The 19,331-nt window shown below is 43.7% G+C and overlaps 1 non-coding gene and 1 pseudogene across 1 annotated transcript; both read right to left on the bottom strand.

Annotated features, from left to right (window-relative positions):
- Positions 1 to 140: 140 nt before the first annotated feature.
- LOC120882182 lies at positions 141 to 13,618 on the bottom strand (annotated as a pseudogene).
- LOC120882710 lies at positions 7,354 to 7,482 on the bottom strand. Its single transcript, XR_005725569.1, has one exon. It is a non-coding gene; the product is annotated as a small nucleolar RNA SNORA11 (small nucleolar RNA).
- Positions 13,619 to 19,331: the final 5,713 nt, after the last annotated feature.

The raw sequence follows: 19,331 nt of genomic DNA, 5'->3' as shown, positions 1-19,331 counted from the left end.
CCCTTTTCATTTTTCTTCCATCCCTGGCCATTTTGGATCCTACTTTCTGTCTCCAGCCAATCTCCATGCAGCTACTATGGGCAGGTACCAGCAACTCAGTTGTGAAGATACAGACTCATACACCCCCTGCCTTTTTTTCCCCTTTTTGTCCTCCCATCACAACCACCAGCAAGACCCAAAACCTTGTATAATCCACATCATTTTTTAAATCAGGATCTATTATAGAGTTGATGATCACTGCTTGAAGCAAATCTACATTTATCTTCTTCCACCGCCACCATTAAATTCTGTTCAAAGTCAGGGCCACTCTCTATTCTCTGGTATTCTATCCATCCCATCTTCTCAAGGATAAGTTGATTCAGTTAGTTCTTGATTATTCCACATCTATATCCTGTCCTTCTCTATTGGCTTTTGCACTCATAGTCTATGCAACATGCTTGGGTCTCTCTCCTATCCCAAGAAAATCCTCTGTTGTTGCCATGTCCACCTTTAGTTATGTCCCTCTATATCTCTCCATTCTTAGCTATCTCAAAATGAAACTGTACTTAATCTCAAGAACCTGCTCCTTTTGCCTTCTGTTCCAGGCTTCCCCTTCTAGATCTTGACTTAGGCTATAATCTGCTGGTCTGCTATGCTTTCCCCAAGACTCTATCCCACTGAAGTCATACTTTCCTTTTAGTCTAAAGTGAGAGCCCACCTTCCCCAAAGAGCTAAGCTGATCTCTAGCTCTTCTAAACCCAAAATGTCACCCACATCAACCTAAGCACAATAAAAGACAGAACAAACTGAAATTCATGTTGCAAATTTAAAGCAACTATGATACCAAATATGATAGGACACAAAAAGTAGAATTGGCAAACAGATTATTTTCATAGCGTGTCACCCTCAGCTGATTGGTGATATCTGCTAAGACTGCTGCATGGACAAAGATTCCAAGGATGTACCTTGATTCCATGGGAAGGACTGCTGCAATTCATTAGCAGTATCCATAAAAATGAGATAAATATAGGTGCAGGAGGGCCGAGAGGAGCTACTCCATGTTCAAGGTGAGGAGGGGAGGCTGTGAGGAGATACCCCTCATCCAAGGTAAGGAGCAGTGGCTGCACTTTGCTGGAGCAACTGTGAAGAGATACCCCACGCCCAAGGTAAGAGAAACCCAAGTAAGACGGTAGGTGTTGTGAGAGGCATCAGAGGGCAGACACACAAACCATAATCACAGAAAACTACTCAATCTAATCACATGGACCACAGCCTTGTCTAACTCAATAAAACTAAGCCATGCCATGTGGGGCCACCCAAGATGGGCTGGTCATGGTGGAGAGGTCTGACAGAATGTGGTCCACTGGAGAAGGGAATGGCAAACCACTTCAGTATTCCTGCCTTGAGAACCCCATGAACAGTATGAAAGGCAAAATGATAGGATACTGAAAGAGGAACTCCCCAAGTCAGTAGGTGCCCAATATGCTACTGGAGATCAGTGGAGAAATAACTCCAGAAAGAATGTAGGGATGGAGTCAAAGAAAAACAATACTCAATTGTGGATGTGACTGGTGATAGAAGCAAGGTCCGATGCTGTAACAGCAATATTGCATAAGAACCTGGACTGTTAGGTCCATGAATCAAGGCAAATTGGAAGTAGTCAAACAGGAGATGGAAAGAGTGAACGTCAACATTCTAGGAATCAATGAACTAAAATGGACTGGAATGGGTAAATTTAACTCAGACGACCATTATATCTACTAATGTGGGCAGGAATCCCTTAGAAGAAATGGAGTAGCCATCATGGTCAACAATAGAGTCTGAAATGCAGTATTTGCATGCAATCTCAAAAACGACAGAATGATCTCTGTTTGTTTCCAAGGCAAATCATTCAATATCATGGTAATCCAAGCCTATGCCCCAACTGGTAATGCTGAAGAAGCTGATGTTGAACGGTTCTATGAAGACCTACAGGACCTTTTAGAACTAACACCCAAAAAGATGTCCTTTCCATTATAGGGGACTGGAATGAAAAAGTAGGAAGTCAAGAAACACCGGGAGTAACAAGCAAATTTGGCCTTGGAGTACAGAATGAAGCAGGGCAAAGGCTAATAGAGTTTTGTCAAGAGAATGCAGTGGTCATTGCAAACACCCTCTTCCAACAACATGAGAGAAGTCTCTACACATGGACATCACCAGATGGTCAACACCGAAATCAGATTGATTATATTCTTTGCAGCCAAAGATGGAGAACATCTATACAGTCAGCAAAAACAAGACTGGGAGCTGACTGTGGCTCAGATCATGGCTCCCTATTGCCAAATTCAGACTTAAATTGAAGAAAGTAGGGAAAACCACTAGACTATTCAGGTATGACCTAAATCAAATCCCTTATGATTACACAGTGGAAGTGAGAAATAGATTTAAGGGACTAGATCTGATAGACTGCCTGATGAACTATGGATGGAGCTTTGTGACATTGTATAGGAGACAGGGATCAAGACCATCCCCAAAAAAAAGAAATGCAAAAAAAAAAAATAAAATGGCTGTCTGGGGAGGCCTTACCAATAGCTGTGAAAAGAAGAGAATCCAAAAGCAAAGGAAAAAAGGAAAGATATAAGCATCTGAATGCAGAGTTCCAAAGAATAGCAAGAAGAGATAAGAAAGCCTTCCTCAGTGATTAGTGCAAAGAAATAGAGGAAAACAACAGAATGGGAAAGACTAGAGATCTTTTAAAGAAAATTAGAGATACCAAGGGAACATTTCATGCAAAGATGAGCACAATAAAGGACAGAAATGGTCTGGACCTAACAGAAGCAGAAGATATTAAGAAGAGGTGGCAAGAATACACAGAAGAACTGTACAAAAAAGATCTTCATGACCCAGATAATCACGATGGTGTGATCACTCACCTAGAGCCAGACATCCTTGAATGTGAAGTCAAGTGGGCCTTAGAAAGCATCACTACAAACAAAACTAGTGGAGGTGATGGAATTCGGATTGAGCTATTTCAAATCTTAAAAGACAATGCTGTGAAAGTGATGCACTCAATATGCCAGCACATTTGGAAAACTCAGCAGTGGCCACAGGACTGGAAAAGGTCCATTTTCATTCCAATCCCAAAGAAAGGCAATACCAAAGAATGCTCAAACTACCGCACAATTGCACTCATCTCACATGCTAGTAAAGTAATGCTCAAAATTCTCCAAGCCAGGCTTCAGCAATATGTGAACCATGAACTTCCTGATGTTCAAGCTGGTTTTAGAAAAGGCAGAGGAACCAGAGATCAAATTGCCAACATCCGCTGGATCATGGAAAAGGCAAGAGAGTTCCAGAAAAACATCTATTTCTGCTTTATTGACTATGCCAAAGCCTTTGACTGTGTGGATCACAATATACTGTGGAAAATTCTGAAAGAAGTGGAAATACCAGACCACCTGACTTGCCTCTTGAGAAATCTGTATGCAGGTCAAGAAGCAGCAGTTAGAACTGGACATGGAACAACAGACTGATTCCAAATAGGAAAAGGAGTATGTCAGGGCTGTATATTGTCACCCTGCTTATTTAACTTATATGCAGAGTACATCATGAGAAATGCTGGGCTGGAAGAAGCACAAGTTGGAATCAAGATTGCCGGGTAAAAGATCAATAACCTCAGATATGCAGATGACATCACCTTTATGGCAGAAAATGAAGAGGAACTAAAAAGCCTCTTGATGAAAGTGAAAGAGGAGAGTAAAAATGTTGGCTTAAAGCTCAACATTTAGAAAACGAAGATCATGGCATCTGGTCCCATCACTTCATGGCAAATAGAATGGGAAACAATGGAAACAGTGGCAGACTTTATATTTTGGGGTTCCAAAATCACTGCAGATGATGACTGCAGCCATGAAATTAAAAGACACTTACTCCTTGGAAGAAAAGTTATGACCAACCTAGACAGCATATTAAAAAGCAGAGACATTATTTTGCCAAAAAAGTCCGTCTAGTCAAGGCTATGGTTTTTGCAGTAGTCATGTATGGATGTGAGAATTGGAATGTGAAGAAGGCTGAGCACCGAAGAATTGATGCTTTTGAACTGTGTTGTTGGAGAAGACTCTTGAGAGTCCCTTGGATTGCAATGAGATCCAGTCAGTCCATTCTAAAGGAGATCAGTCCTGGGTGTTCTTTGGAAGGATTGATGCTGAAGCTGAAACTCCAGTACTTTGGCCACCTCATGAGAAGAGTCGACTCATTGGAAAAGACCCTGATGCTGGGAGGGATTGCGGGCAGGAGAAGGGGACAACAGAGGATGAGATGGCTGGATGGAATCACCGACTCAATGGACATGAGTTTGGGTAAACTCCGGGAGATGGTGATGGACAGGGAGGCCTGGTGTGCTGCGATTCAGGAGTCACAAATGGTCGGACACGACTGAGCGACTGAACTGAACTGAACACTGCTGAAGCCAGTGCTAATACTGACAGCACTGCTAAAACCAGCACTGGTGCTGTTTGTGCCTCCAAAGCCAAGATTGGTGCTGAGTGTATCACCAAAGTTAGTGCAACTGTTGAAAGAGCTGCTAAAGGAGACACTGGTACTGAGTACACCATCAAAACCAGTTCTGTTGCTAGAAGAGCCACCAAAGCAGATACTGGTTCTAAGTGTGCCACCAAACTAGCACTAGAACTGGGAGACCCACCAATGTAGACACTAGTGCTGAGTGTACCACCTAGGTGAGTGCTGGTGCTAAGTGCACCACTAAAGACTGCACTGGTGCCAAGTGTACTGCCAAGGTTGGTGCTCATAATGAGTGCATCACTGAAACCAGCAGTGGTACTGAGTGTGCCTCCAAAACCAGAGCTGGCTCCACCATTGCAACTGGTATTGGTGTTGAGCAGGTCACTGAAACTACAGCTGACCCCACCACTGAAGTTGGCACTGGTGCAAGGTATGCCACCAAAGCTAATACTGGCTTCACTGCTGAAACTAGAGCTGGTGTTGGCTGTACCACTGAAGCTAATGCTGGCTCCACCACTGAGAGTGGAGCAAGTGCTGGGTGTGCCATCAAAGCAAATGCAGGCTACACTGCTGAAGCTAGCACTGGTGCTGCATGTGCCACAAAGCTAATACCAGCTTTGCCACCAAAGCCATTACCAGGGCTTGGTACACCACTGAAGCTAATACTAGAACCATCACTATAGCTAGCCCTGGTGCTAGCTTCTCTGCTGAAGTCAATGCTGGCACTGGCATTTGCATTTTCTTGGGCTCTGGCCTCAATTTCAAGTGAAAATCTGTTCCAGGCATGAGCATCATCGCCTAACTCTTCCTTTGTTAGACAGTCGATATCCATGTCATCCCAATTCCAGGGCCCAGCCACAGCTTCCTCTCCAATCGCCATTTGGGCTCTTGCCTCAGTCCTGGCCTCAGCCTCAACTATAGCCACAGCTGCAGCTTGGACTTGCATCTCCACTGCTTCCTGGTACTGCACGGCCCAGTCCTTGGGGTCTTTCTTTTGCACCTGAAATGAGAATTACAATTATTATAATAAAAATAACATTTGTAATTATGTATTAAGTACATACCATGGGCTTTGTATAAAATTGAGAGTAGTGTTTTAAAAAATTCTTAGTTGTTAGGGCTCTATCATGGGTCAGTCCTGAGATCCAATTTCAGTTCTGATAATTCAGGTGCTATGTGACAAGCTACTTAATGTCACTGAGCCTAAATGTCTTCATCTCTGTCTTCATACTGACTCTCTTATCACAAATGAACTGCAAGCTGCCCATTACTGTATACTGTTTTCCCCAGTCAGGGACATCTTGTACCCTTAATATGTCAAGTCAGGCAGCTCTCCTGTTACCTTGCATGATAAGAGATAAGGAGAAATGATAAAAGAGTAAGTATGTTATGGACTGAATGCTTTTGTCCCACCAAAATTAATATGTTGAAGCACCAACCTCGAATGTGACTATATCTGGAGGTAGAGCTTTTCTGGAAGTAAAGTTTAATGATGTCATAATGGTGGGTTCCTGATCGAATAAGATTAGTGTCCTTTTAAGAAGAGGCTCTCCCATTATACAGAGTGAAGTAAGTCAGAAAGAGAAGAATAAATATCATATATTAATGCATATATATGGGATCTAGAAACACAGTACTGATGAACCTATTTGCAGGGCAGCAATGGAGACACAGACATAGAGAACAGGCTTATGGACATGGAAGGGGTGCAGGAAAGGAGAGAGTGGGACAAATGGAAAGAGTAGCATAGAAACATATACAGTACCATATGTACAACAAATAGCCAGTGGGAATTTGCTGTATGATGCAGGGAGCTAGACCCGGTGTTCTGTGAAAATCTAGAGGGCTGGGATTGGAGGGAGGTTCAAGAGTAAGGAAACATGTGTATACCTATGGCTGATTTATGTTAATAAATGCAGAAACCAACAAAATATTGTATGGCAATTATCCTCCAATTAAAAACAAATATTTATTTTTAAAAAAAGAACTCTCTTTCCACAATGAACACATGAATGCATGAACTCTGCAAGCCAGGAGAGGTTTCATTAGAAACTAATGCTCCTGGACCTTGATCTAAGACTTCTAGCCTTCAGGACTATAATAAAATGTTTGTTTGTTTGCTTGTTTTTGGCTGCACCAGGCTTTAGTTGTGGTATGTGAGTGAATTCTTAGTTGGGGTATGTGGGACCGAGTTCCCTGACCACGTATTGAACCCCAGCCCCCTGCATTGGGAGTGTAGAGTCTTAGCCATTGGACCACCAGGGAAGTTCCTGTTTCTGTTGTTTAAACTACTCAGTTTATGATATTTTGTTATAGCAGTTAAGGAGACTAATATAAATTATGAATAATGAATGAAATGATGTAAACTTTATGTCAAGCAGCATTCTGGGACATAAATTAAGTTCCATATGTTTATATATGAACTGCAGGCTACCCTGTACCTGTCCATTCCTGTACACTGCCTGCCCCAGCCAGGTGTTTCCTGTACCCTTAATATGCCAAGTAAGGGAAGCTCTTCTATTACCTTACAGGCAAACTTGAGTACTTTCATCTTGCTAGTCTCATGGTAGGAGCACAAGCCCCAGAAGAACTCATACTCAGGTGGTCTGCTGTTGGGGACCCTCTTGTATTCCAGGTACCTTGGAGAAAGGAAATGAAACTTGCTTCTAACCAAGCAAACCTATTGTCTAACCACTTGGTTCCAGGTGGCAACCATCCTCCAATCAAGTACTAAACTCAGCTCCTGGAGAAGGATTTCCAGGGCCCTCCTTCCCCAGACTAACTCCAAAACATATTTCATGGTCTTAACCTCCAATATTGAGCCATTTCCCATTGGCTCTGTACAAAGCAGTCACTTGGTGTTACAGGGGAGGCATGTATAGGGTATGGTGTCTCAGGGAGGCCAAAGTATTCTGCCACCTATGAGGAGTAAACCCAAGTTTCTCTTGGGTGTGTTGTAAACAGAGAAGCCATTCTCTGGGCATTCTGCTCTGAGCACACCCCATAGAAAGGGTTTTGTGTTTGGTCTGGCCCAGCCCTGGTATGGTCCACCATGGTAATTGTGGACTGGACTCACTTAGTTCTAGGAAACATAATGCCCATATGTCTAAAGTTAGTGTAAGAAAAGGGCTGATCAAGCACTTTCTGGACCAGACTGGCACACCCAGAACACTTCAGGTCCTGACAAAGCCCCCAAACACCACTTAATTTTGCTTCACAAACTCATCTGTGATGAGCTTCCTCACTTCCCCTAAGAGTGAGTGCCTTACCCTGACAATGGGGAAAATAACCCATGAACCAAGATCAGATGTTCCCACATGGGGGCAGAGGCATGTCCCAATGTGGAAGAGACCTCTCTAGTACATGAGGCCATCTCAATTAAGTCAGGAAAGTAATGAACACAGGGTCACTAGAAGCAGGCACCTGAGGTCAGATGGTTCTTATCAGGAATGCCCTAAGGTCTACCTTATATATCAGATTAGAACAGAAAGAGGACATAGGAGAAAGAGGAAGCAGAGAGTTCAGGACCATTTCCCTATCCACCCAGGTCAGAACTCTGGACCCAGTCCAGCACATCCGCCCACCCCACCAGACCACCATACTGATGCAATCCTGGGACCATTCTCTCTTGCCAAAGGACAACATGGACAGCAAGCACTGACAGAGCCCAATCATACCCAGGGCACAGCCCCAACTTGTGCAGCACATCCCAGATGACAGCTGCAAGGGGAGGCAAAAGGAAACAGGGATAGAAAATGAACGTGTGCAATTTTGACCACAACCTCCTCCTCCTATTCAGCTGCCAACCCAGCCACTTACCCTCATTGGCCTTGTTGCCATTCATAAAATGACACTCAGAATCATCATGAGAAGATCTAGCTTGGGTGTGTCCTTGGTCCTAGGGGAATAATGGGACAGAGAGAAGGTTTACATCCAATAGCCATCTGCAAAACAAAACAAAACAAAACAAAAAACACACCAGCCAGCTCACTAGGCTAGCTTCTCCCAGATTCTTCAGATAAGGGAGAATTCTGCCCAGTCTATGCTTCAAGCTCTATATGATCCTGGGCAAGGCACTTAAGACTTTGAGCCTAGTCTCCTATGGGAAAATTACATTCTCCTCTCCCCAAGTTACTGAGAGGATAGAATGCTTGTCAGCCTGGTATGATCCAGGCACCCAGCCAATGTGAGTCCCTTCTTTCTCTTCCAGACCCCTCAATTCCAAGAGAATTCTAGACACTGCCCCACTGATGCTCCTGCCCATCAACCATCATGATTCACCCACACCAGGAAGCCTTCCCTTGAGAATCACTCTACCGAGCCTGATAGAAAGAGACACGGAAGCTTCTAGAGAAACAGAAAATCTGACAGTAGGAGTAACCCAGGCTTCTACACCCTCCAGACAATCATAAAGGGGCACTACTCTTGTGTGCAGGGCTCCAACAACGTGTGGATGATAGAAAAGGGGGTTTTAGGCTCTGTCTTTCCTGGCTTCCTAAGGGGATGTGGGGGAGGAAAAGACAAGGATGGAGTAGTACCATGAAAAAATAAAAAGCAGAAGCCTCTCTCCTGCTTCAGCCCTTTCCCAGCTTACACTCTCAGTATGCCTGTAGAGGATTCCTGAATGCTGATGAGACTATATAAGCTACCTTATCAATTTCCTCCAGATTGACTCGAAACATCTGCCAAGTAAAAGAATAGCATGTGAGATCACAAAATTCAGCCTAGGCATCAATGAGCTGGCTGAGCATCCCACAGTTCCCTGTTTACCTAGGATTTGTGAGTGTGTGTGAGAAATCAGTAAGATAATGCATAGAAAGCATTCAGCTAAGTGGTTGGCACATAGCAAACAGATAACAAACGTATTATTGCCAGCAAATCATCTTTATGATTAATGGGACTCTATACATGAACCATGAACTTCCAGATGTTCAAGCTGGTTTTAGAAAAGGCAGAGGAACCAGAGATCAAATTGCCAACATCTGCTGGATCACTGAAAAAGCAAGAGAGTTCCAGAAAAGTTTCTGCTTTATTGACTATGCCAAAGCCTTTGACTGTGTGGATCACAATAAACTGTGGAAAATTCTGAAAGAGATGGGAATGCCAGACCACCTGACTGGCCTCTTGAGAAACCTATATGCAGGTCAGGAAGCAACAGATAGAACTGGACATGGAACAACAGACTGGTTCCAAATAAGAAAAGGAGTACGTCAAGACTATATATTGTCACCCTGCTTATTTAACTTATATGCAGAGTACATCATGAGAAACACTGGGCTGGAAGAAGCACAAATTGGAATCAAGACTGCCGAGAGAAATATCAGTAACCTCAGATATGCAGATGACACCACCCTTGTGGTAGAAAGCGAAGAGGAACTAAAAAGCCTCTTGATGAAAGTGAAATAGGAGAGTGAAAAAGTTGGCTTAAAGCTCAGCATTCAGAAAAGTAGGATCATGGCATCTGGTCCCACCACTTCATGGGAAATAGATGGGGAAACAGTGGAAACAGTGTCAGACTTTATTTATTTGGGCTCCAAAATCACTGCAGATGGTGACTGTAGCCATGAAATTAAAAGACACTTACTCTTTGGAAGAAAAGTTATGACCAACCTAGATAGCATATTCAAAAGCAGAGACATTACTTTGCCGACTAAGGTCCGTCTAGTCAAGGCTATGGTTTTTCTTGTGGTCATGTATGGATGTGAGAGTTGGACTGTGAAGAAAGCTGAGCGCCGAAGAATTGATGCTTTTGAACTGTGGTGTTGGAGAAGACTCTTGAGAGTCCCTTGGACTGCAAGGAGATCCAACCAGTCCATTCTGAAGGAGATCAGCCCTGGAATTTCTTTGGAGGGAATGATGCTGAAATTGAAACTCCAGTACTTTGGCCACCTCATGCGAAGAGTTGACTCATTGGAAAAGACTCTGATGCTGGGAGGGATTGGGGGCAGGAGGAGAAGAGGACGACAGAGGATGAGATGGCTGGATGGCATCACGGACTCGATGGACGTGAGTCTGAGTGAACTCCAGGAGTTGGTGATGGACAGGGAGGCCTGGCATGCTGCGATTCATGGGGTCGCAAAGAGTCAGACACGACTGAGTGACTGAACTGAACTGAAGTGAACTGAGGGAGACAGAGAATGGGAAATGGAAGGGAGAAGTAAATATCTGAAATATACTACAGGATGTGTCCAGCAGTGAACAGAAGCCAGGATTGAGTTGGATGGCTTGGGTCTTAGCTATACCTGTTGTGTGACCCCAGGCTAGTCTATGCCTCTCCCTAGGCCACCATCTGCTCATCTGCATGGGGATGGGACTGGATTAGTCAGTCTCTGTGGTTCCCTGCAAAGGGATGTGTACACCTTTGTTCCATTCAAGAATTCTTCATTGTGCCCATTCCTCAGAGGATACCCCTTCACTTTCTTCAGAGCATAGCTTGCTTGTTCAATGATCTTTGAGAAATATTAATCATATTCTTGGATGACATCCTTCAGCATGTCTGCAGGAAGGGAGAGGAGTGAACAGTTGGGATGAGAAGGGGCCACCCGGGGGGTCAGTATAATGTGAGTCCTGAACTGTGTTAATGGGAGATGCCAGCCATGAAAGAGTGTGAAAAGGGCAGGGGGGACATGTGAGAGAATGAAGAGGCAATAAAACTAAATGGTTACTCCCATGGCAGGGAGAGGGGAGTAGAAAAGACAGCTTAGGGAGGAGGGTTGGTATGATTCTACCTGGGTGGTTGATGGGGATCTTTGTCTGGTCCTTAACCAACAGGTATTTCACCAACTTATTTGCCTGGGAGAAGAGGAATACATGGGGAGATCTCAATATGTTTTCATAAAACTTAGAAGAAGGGCAGGTGAAGAAGAGAAGAAACTGAGCAGCATTGGATTCTTACCCTTTCTTGCAAAATGGCCACATCTCAGGATAGCAGAGGCCTCTGGCCCCATGAGATCCACTTATATTTACCATCACTTCTCTCATCCTTGTTCAGATTCTTGGACTACATCATCAGAAAGAAGGAAGATCCAAAATCACCAGATGAAAGGGATGGCTTTCTCTCCTCACGCTGTCTGTTTCTGAAAGTCCCCTAAAACCCTCCCTATAGTGGGTCCTGACTTTACCATTAACCACACTGAGTCCTAGATTTGTCTTTTACTGTCTTCCAGGCAGGAGTTTTATTTTCCTGCCAGACAGGAGCAACCCAAGGGCAGGGTCTGGTTATTTCTTTTTTTTTTTTTTTTTTGGCCACCACTGGCTCTACAAGCTGTACCCCTTCAACAAGTCACTTCACCTCTCTGGGACTTGGTTTTCTTATCTGTAAAACTGGGACCTAGCTGGCACAAGTTACTTTAAAACATAAAAATATACCCTGTGTAACTATACCTAACACAAAGCCTGGCACATTCTAACCACTATGTAAATACAAGTTGAATTATATCTGGGTTGTATCTAAGTGTATCAATATCTTATTTCCACACCAATCTGTGAACTGCCAAGGAACAGTAACTACATCCCAATCTTCTCAGAATCTCACATAGCCTATGTGAATGCAGGGACTGGCTCAGAGTATAAAGACTCAGTAAACTTTTACAGAGCAAGTAAACAAACCAGGAGGAAAGCAATGGAAAAGAAGCACAAAGTTAAGGATGGTGATGCCAGAGATCTCACCCTTTGGTTCCTCTTTCCCCGGGTCCTAGTTGTCAGCTTCAAACTAAACTGAGCCAGGTAGTCATCTGCCAGGGCCTGGACAGAAGCAGCAACCTGAGTCTCAAGGGAACTTATGTGGGTCTGAGAGGTATCCATCTTGGCCTAGATCCCTTGGTCAACTTGAGTCTGGCTTTCAGTTGTTTGGGACTTAGTGTCAACCTTCCAAGCCCTATACCCTCTCTTGACCCAGAGGGTGGCTGCTAGGGGTTGATTTGTGACCATTTGACTGGTAGGTAGGGCCTCAGAGATCTCACAGGCAGATTTTGGGCCCTCATAGACAACAACTTTCTTGCCCTTTGATTTTGGGGGCCAGATAGCTGCTGCTGAGGCCTCAGTCTGCCTGGTAGCTATCTCAGTGGCATCTAGGGCCTCTGGGAGCTCAGTATCAGTATTTGTGCCCTTAACAATAAAATTGCCTTCTTGGCTTTTGAGGCTTTCTTAGTTTGGATAGAGGTAATTTGGCTGTAGGTGGTAGCTGTGTAAATAGTGGATGGAGCCAGTGAGATATCAGTGGCACTAGCTATGACCTTATTATGAGCCTTCTTAGCCTTGAAAACTTGCTTAGGCATGGTGGGGCCTAACAAAGCTTGAGAATTGGCTGACTCATTGGCAATTGGAGCCTGGATAGTCTGAAGAATGACTAGCAGGTTTAGGGTCTGCAAGGGTAACTTGATCTGTGTAGTGATACTCTCACTGTCAATTGGAAATTGGGAACCTTGGGTTGCCTTAGCAGTGACTTTCTTTGTCTTGTTAGATTTCTTAGGCTAAGCAGTGAATGAAGAAGCCTGAGTAGTGGCTACCTCAGTGATAGCTGAAGCCTGGTTGATCTGGGGAATGATTGGCAGATTTAAAGCTGGAAAAGTTACTGTAGACTTGGTGGTGGTAATCACACTGGCAGATGGAACTGGAGGGTCAGTTTTAGTGATAGCCTTAATAGGAGCCTTCTTGATTTTGCTTTTATTCGGCTGGTTGGCAACTGGTAGGTCCATGGCCAAGGGGTCCTTGGTTGCTGCCAAGAGGGTATGTATCAGCAAGACACTGTCTTCTGTTGTTTCAGCCTGTACATCTGGAGGGAAGTGAGGCCCCAGGCTCACAGTGGGAGGCAGAGGGCCCTACACACTTAAGAGGTATTGAACCATCTGGCCTCCCTAGAGCCCACCCTTTCTACAAAACCTCCCCCTCCTTTGAACGATTGAAGGGGAGGGTAAAGAAAGAGAAAGGGAGCAAGAAATAGGCAGGTTTTCCTCACCTCCTCTTCCACCATGCAAGGGAGGACTGAAACAGGTTAGGTAGGGAGTTATGCAACCACAGAGTGGTAGGGGCTCAACAGCAGTAAATGAACTTAGAACAGGGTAGATAGCCTGCAGAGAATCCAGAGAGGCCTCACCTGGAACAGGGTCATCTTACAATTGGAGTCATTTCTCCTATCCATTTTTCTGGAGGGCCCAGAAACAGCTGAGCCTGATGGGAAGGGGCTTGAGTTAGGAAAGAATGAGAGGGAGGTGGAGATTCGTATGGGCTCCTGCCAATCCTAAGGAAGGGGTTCTTATCAAACCTTGAGCCCCAAACCCTTCAACTACTGGGTTCTCATACCTAGAAACCCAGATGGTCTGGCTTCCAAATCCTAGCTCCTTTTGCTTCCAAGGAACAGCAAGTCAGTTCTCCGACCCTTTCCTCTTTACCCTACACAGGTTCCTTACCTCAACTCTATAGTGCGCATGTGCACCAACCAGAAGTGTAGGGGCAACCGCTGGCGCTGAGCGCTCACGTGCTTTGGTGGACTGAACTGTGACCACCTCAATCCCACATAAGGTCTCTGCTCTCAGAGCAGCAAAACATCTGGACTCCACCCGTGACAAACTCTTTCTAACTGCATCTTATCTCATTCCAACCCTTCTCCCAACACCTCCCCCTCCACCTCTGCTCTGCAGTACCTCTTCTTACAGCTTCTTACAGCCCCTTCTCGCCCCCAACACCATCCACCTCTCCTCTGTAGTACAGTGGTGCACCGCTGTGGTGCCCCTTTTCGAAACGCCCCCTCCCTCCACTCTACAGTACTTCCCCGCACCTCTTCCCTTTACACGCTCCCTCCCTCCGCTATGCACTAAGTCCCTGCACGCCTCCTCCCCAGAACTGCTTTCCTACTTCCACGTCTGCAAGTGACCATCCCGCCCTAACTACAAACATGGTTTCCCCGCCCATAAATCCAATGATATCAGGCTTTTGTGTGACCTTGTTCCCAAACGCTACAAGGTTCTGTTCCTTTCCTTTTCAAACCGGTATCAACCGGGTCCTAGCCCCACTTTTCTCCCCTCCAAGCCCGTTCATTTCAGTTATTCAATAAGGATTCTACCCCTTCGTTTTTCCACCTCCAAATCGCTACTTTCTGTGGCCCAAACCAGGTCCTGAGACCTTTCTCCATTTAACAAAGCCCCTCATTGCCTATCTCCCTGCTAAATTGGATTCTGTTCCTTTCTTTCTGTGGCCTGAACGATTTCTCCATCTCATTTTTCTGCGGTCTCAACCGGATCTGCATCCCTCCTTTAGGCACCCCTAACAGAGTCCAGACCTCTCTCTCCTTTCCATTGCCCCAAAGAAATTCTAACCTATCTCCCTTGCTATCTGAGTCAAGGCACCTCTAAATCCGACCACTTCCATGAGTTTAGCGAGTATATCTTCAGCGGATTTCCTTCAAACCTTAAGGGAATGTGGAGTCAAGCAAGTCGAAACCCCAGCCTGGAGGCCCCCACAAGCTCTTCAGTATAGCAGGCACTTTAGCTCACCTCTCCAGTCCAGAAAGTGTCCTGTCTCCAAGCCTCTCCTTAGGTCTGTGCCTTGCTTCTCCCCATCCCCAGCTGAAGTGACCCTGTCTCTTTCCACCTCCAGAGGGGTCTCCTTCACAGCCTGTCAGCCTCCTCCCACACTCCCTGCTTCCAGCTTTCCTTTCTCCCCATGTGATCTCTTTTCTGCTTACTACCTCTTATTCAGCAATCATTCTCTTCTATTCTCCTTTTGGCTTCTCTATCCCCACCCCGTATCCCCATTCCTATTTGACTCCTCTGTTCCCCCTAGGACCATGCTTCTCTGGGCTCCCACATCAATGCTTTCTCCAGCCCCCTCTATGCCAAGACTAATTACATAGTGTGTTGTGTGTCTGGGTCTCTCACCCCAGGAGCTGCTCTGGGGTAAGAGATTAGAGCTTATTCATTTCTATTGCTCAAGTAGGACAAAATTAAGACATTTAGAGGCTCTAAACGCTAAGAGTTAGGGTGCCCCTGCATCATATGTAATTCAGAATAAAAACGGTAAATGTAACAACGTCTACCAATTTTTTTTATTTATCCCCTAATGACTATATTAATGCTTTTAATGCATATCCACTTGGCTGAAAACTTTTACTGGGGCTGTGTATTTACTGGTACACTAAGCAAGTGCTTAGCCTGTCTCTCTTGTGGAATGGAGCACTACTCACCAGTGCAGAAAAAGTTCTTCTCAGACATTCATTTGCTCAGTCACTAATTATTTGTTGAGCACAGTTGTGTCAAGGCCCTTGTTGGATGTTGGGCAAAGAAAAACAAGTAAGATAGGACCCCTGCCCTCAAAGGACTCACATCTATTCTTAAGCTCTAAAATGCCCATGTGGGAGGGACTAGTATTATCATCATCCCACAGTTGATGAAACTAATGCCCAAGAGTTGACGCATCTTGTCTGAAGGCATGTGGTCACCATGTGGTGGAACACATCACATGTATGTAACATCAGCCAAGGTGATGGAACCAAGATATGAACCCACATCTGGTTGATTCCAAAGCCTAACACTCACTGAGTCTGACACTGACACTCACTGTCTGATACTTGGCACTACTGATGGAAAGAGGAGAGAACCCACATTGGCCCTGTACTCCCCTCCATGTTCTTCCTCTCATTTCTCTTGACCATCCCAACACCCTATCTATCTGCCCCCTTCCCTCCCTCTCTCCAGTCTTCTCCTCTCCTTCTCCCATTTCTTCTTTCCCTTCATTTACTTTCTGATTCTCTCATTCACTGGTGAGTTTCCTACTGGTCCTCCATGTGCCAAAACCCATACTATGCACTGGACATGCAAAACTAGATGAGATTCACACCCCATCCTTGAAGATTTCTCCATTTGACTGGGGTGCATAAGAATACAACATGTCACTGAAGAATCCCAGAGCAGGGTACTGAGGGTCTCACAGAGGAAATCACCACCTGGAAGGCAGTGAAATCTTCCATATATGGTATATTTGAGCTGGGAGGTATGGTATATTCCTCCTGTGGGAGGAATAGGACATTGGCAGAAGAGAAGGGGAGAAGGAATAGTTCTTGTATGACTGCAGGCTCTGAAGAGCCTCTGCTGAGTGTAGGGGCACATGTGATGGTGGCAGATGGGTCTCTGCTCCTATGCACCTGCTTCCCGTCTGCTTCACTCACACAGAGATCCTCAGAGTCATGTTTCAAACACATAGCTGCCCATATCTGTAGCTACCAAGGGTTCCCTTGACTGGCAGGTTTAGATCCAAGCTCCTTAGCCTATCATTTGTTCAAGGCCCTCCATGATTGGCCTCTGCCAAGCTCACATGCCTCAGTCACAATTGGATGACTCATGTTCTGCATTCTGCCAATGCCACACCCTTGCTCAAACTGTTCCTCTACCTGGAATGTCTTCGTTCCCCTCTCCCACACACCATGCCTGCCTATAAAAGGTCTGCCTTCCTATAAAGACTGGTACAAATGCTGCTTTCTCCAAAATAAGCTTCTGATACTACTCTAAGTTTAGTTAGTCTTTCCTTCCCCCTTACTCTTTTGCATGACTCTGTCATAGCACTTAATAACCTGGGTGAGAGCTCTCTGTTTACTGGTTTATTCTATGTCCTGCCTTCTGGATGGTGAGCTTCTTGTGGATCCATCATGCAGATCTGGTTCATCTCCGAGACCCCAGAACTCGTGTCCTAACTCACAGAATAGACACCAGAACAAAATATTATGTTTCCTCTTCTTCTTCATTCCTCTTGTGCTATTTCACTCTCTCCTCCTTTTATTTCTTTTTTTTCATTGCCACTTTTTGCTTTTACATTAAGCCATACCTAAATCTGCTGCTATCCCCAAACTTTCCTAATATATATTACAACAACACCCGCCCTTTTTAATTCAGTTGAATTTTCTGTTTGCAGTCAAAAGCATACCTATACAGAAATCGGTACCAAGTTTTTATGGGTAGAAACTTCTGCAAAGGGAAGAGATTAGAAAAATACAGAGAATGAGGCTATGTTGACTACATCTAAGAATCCTAAAAAAAAAGAATCTACTAAAAAGAAATAAGTGGAACTTGAGACTGGCTTAATTAAAAACCGATAAGCATTAATTAGGGAAATGAAATTACCATAAAATGAAATACCACTTTATTTCTTAAATTAGTAAAAGCTAAAATAATATTTTAAAAAGGAAGCTTGATAATACATACTGTTAGGGAGAGTATCAGAATATAGGCAATCCCATTCAGTATTTGTGGGAGTATACATTTGTCCAACTATGATATCTAATAAAATTAAAGGTAAATAAATGTATAATCCCCAATTCCACTATGATGTAGTACCCAAAAGAAACATGTTCCTAATAATCCGTGAAAATGAATTTTAATTGCAACATTGTTTTTAATAGAATTAGAACACTATCCCAAATTTTAAACAAAGAAATAGGCAATTTTGATAAGTAAATTGTAGCATAGTTATTCAATGGGATACTATACAACAGTTAAATATGTATCAAAATGGATATTTACCTACTATATATTTGTGCTAAGTTGCTTCAGTTATGTCCATGTATGATACTCTTTGCTCAGTATTGTACAATTTATATACATGTGAAAGTATGCTATACATATAAAATGAAGTCACTCAGCCATGTCTGACTCTTTGTGACCCCGTGGACTGTAGCCCACCAAGCTCCTCTGTCCATGGGATTCTCCAGTCAAGAATACTGGAGTGGGTTGCCATTTCCTTCTCCAGGGGAATCTTCCCAACCCAGGGATCGAACCCAGGTCTCCCGCATTGCAGGCAGATGCTTTAACCTCTGAGCCACCAGGGAAGCCCACATATACAGTAATAGTGTAAAATATGCACAGGGAGGGAAATAGTTATGGGATTTGGAAAGAGGTACAGAAGCATCTTTAACTCTAAAATATTTTATGTAATTAAAAATATATAAATCTAGCTGGGCTTGGTAGGCATTGACATCATAGAAACTAGTAGTCAGGGATTTTTCTCATTAGTTGGTGCCTATGTCATACAGGTTGCTATATTTTGAATATCATCTCTGGAAACAACTTTATAAAATGTTAGGATTTGATATGAAGCAAGTGTATATGTTATAGTCTGTACATCAATGTATAAAATTTCAGCTTGAATATTAGCTGTGCTATCAATCAATTTATATATAAATTTGGGAGACACTAAAGTTTTTATAGTGCTATATCATCCTATTCTTAAATATGGTATATCTATCCATATATTCAGGTTACCTTTTATGTATTTCACAATAAAACCTAAAATTTTATGAAAAGACACAACTGGTTAATTATCAGCATAGTGTTGAATAAAAGTAAATATTGAATGAGATATAAATATAGGATGATATTTAAAATATAGTGCTCTTGGGAGACCCAGTTCTGCAATGGAAGTGTAAGCCCCCCTAGAAACCACATCCCCCATTAATTTGGACAAAATTTTAGAAAGAAAAATCTCACTTGAGGACTCTGAGAAGTAACCAAAAAGGAGGCAAATGATGAAAAAGAATGGAAACATAAGAGGGTAAGGTATCCAGGTTTTTTTCTTTTGCAACCTTGCAAGGTAACTGTTTTATTGTGGATTAGAGAGGCACATGTAGCTAAAACTCTGATGGAAAACCTGCCATTTTTCTGGCCAGAAGAACCTTGCAAAGGAGCATGAGTATGATGAAGTACAAAAGAGAAATCTCAGAAGGAAAAGAGACCGAGAAAGTATCCCATATCTTTGGATAAAACCACTCTTACTGGACAATGAATGTGCAGAAAGTAACCAAACAAGCAAATCAAAGGCTTTGAGAAATGAACTGAGATTTAAATCACAAAAATCTTAGCCTGAACCCT

Source organism: Oryx dammah, unplaced genomic scaffold, assembly GCF_014754425.2.
Source record: "Oryx dammah isolate SB20612 unplaced genomic scaffold, SCBI_Odam_1.1 HiC_scaffold_23, whole genome shotgun sequence".
NCBI classification, from domain to species: Eukaryota; Metazoa; Chordata; class Mammalia; order Artiodactyla; family Bovidae; genus Oryx; species Oryx dammah.
Note: the sequence above shows the minus strand (reverse complement) of the source record. Positions and strands in the feature narration are given on the sequence as shown.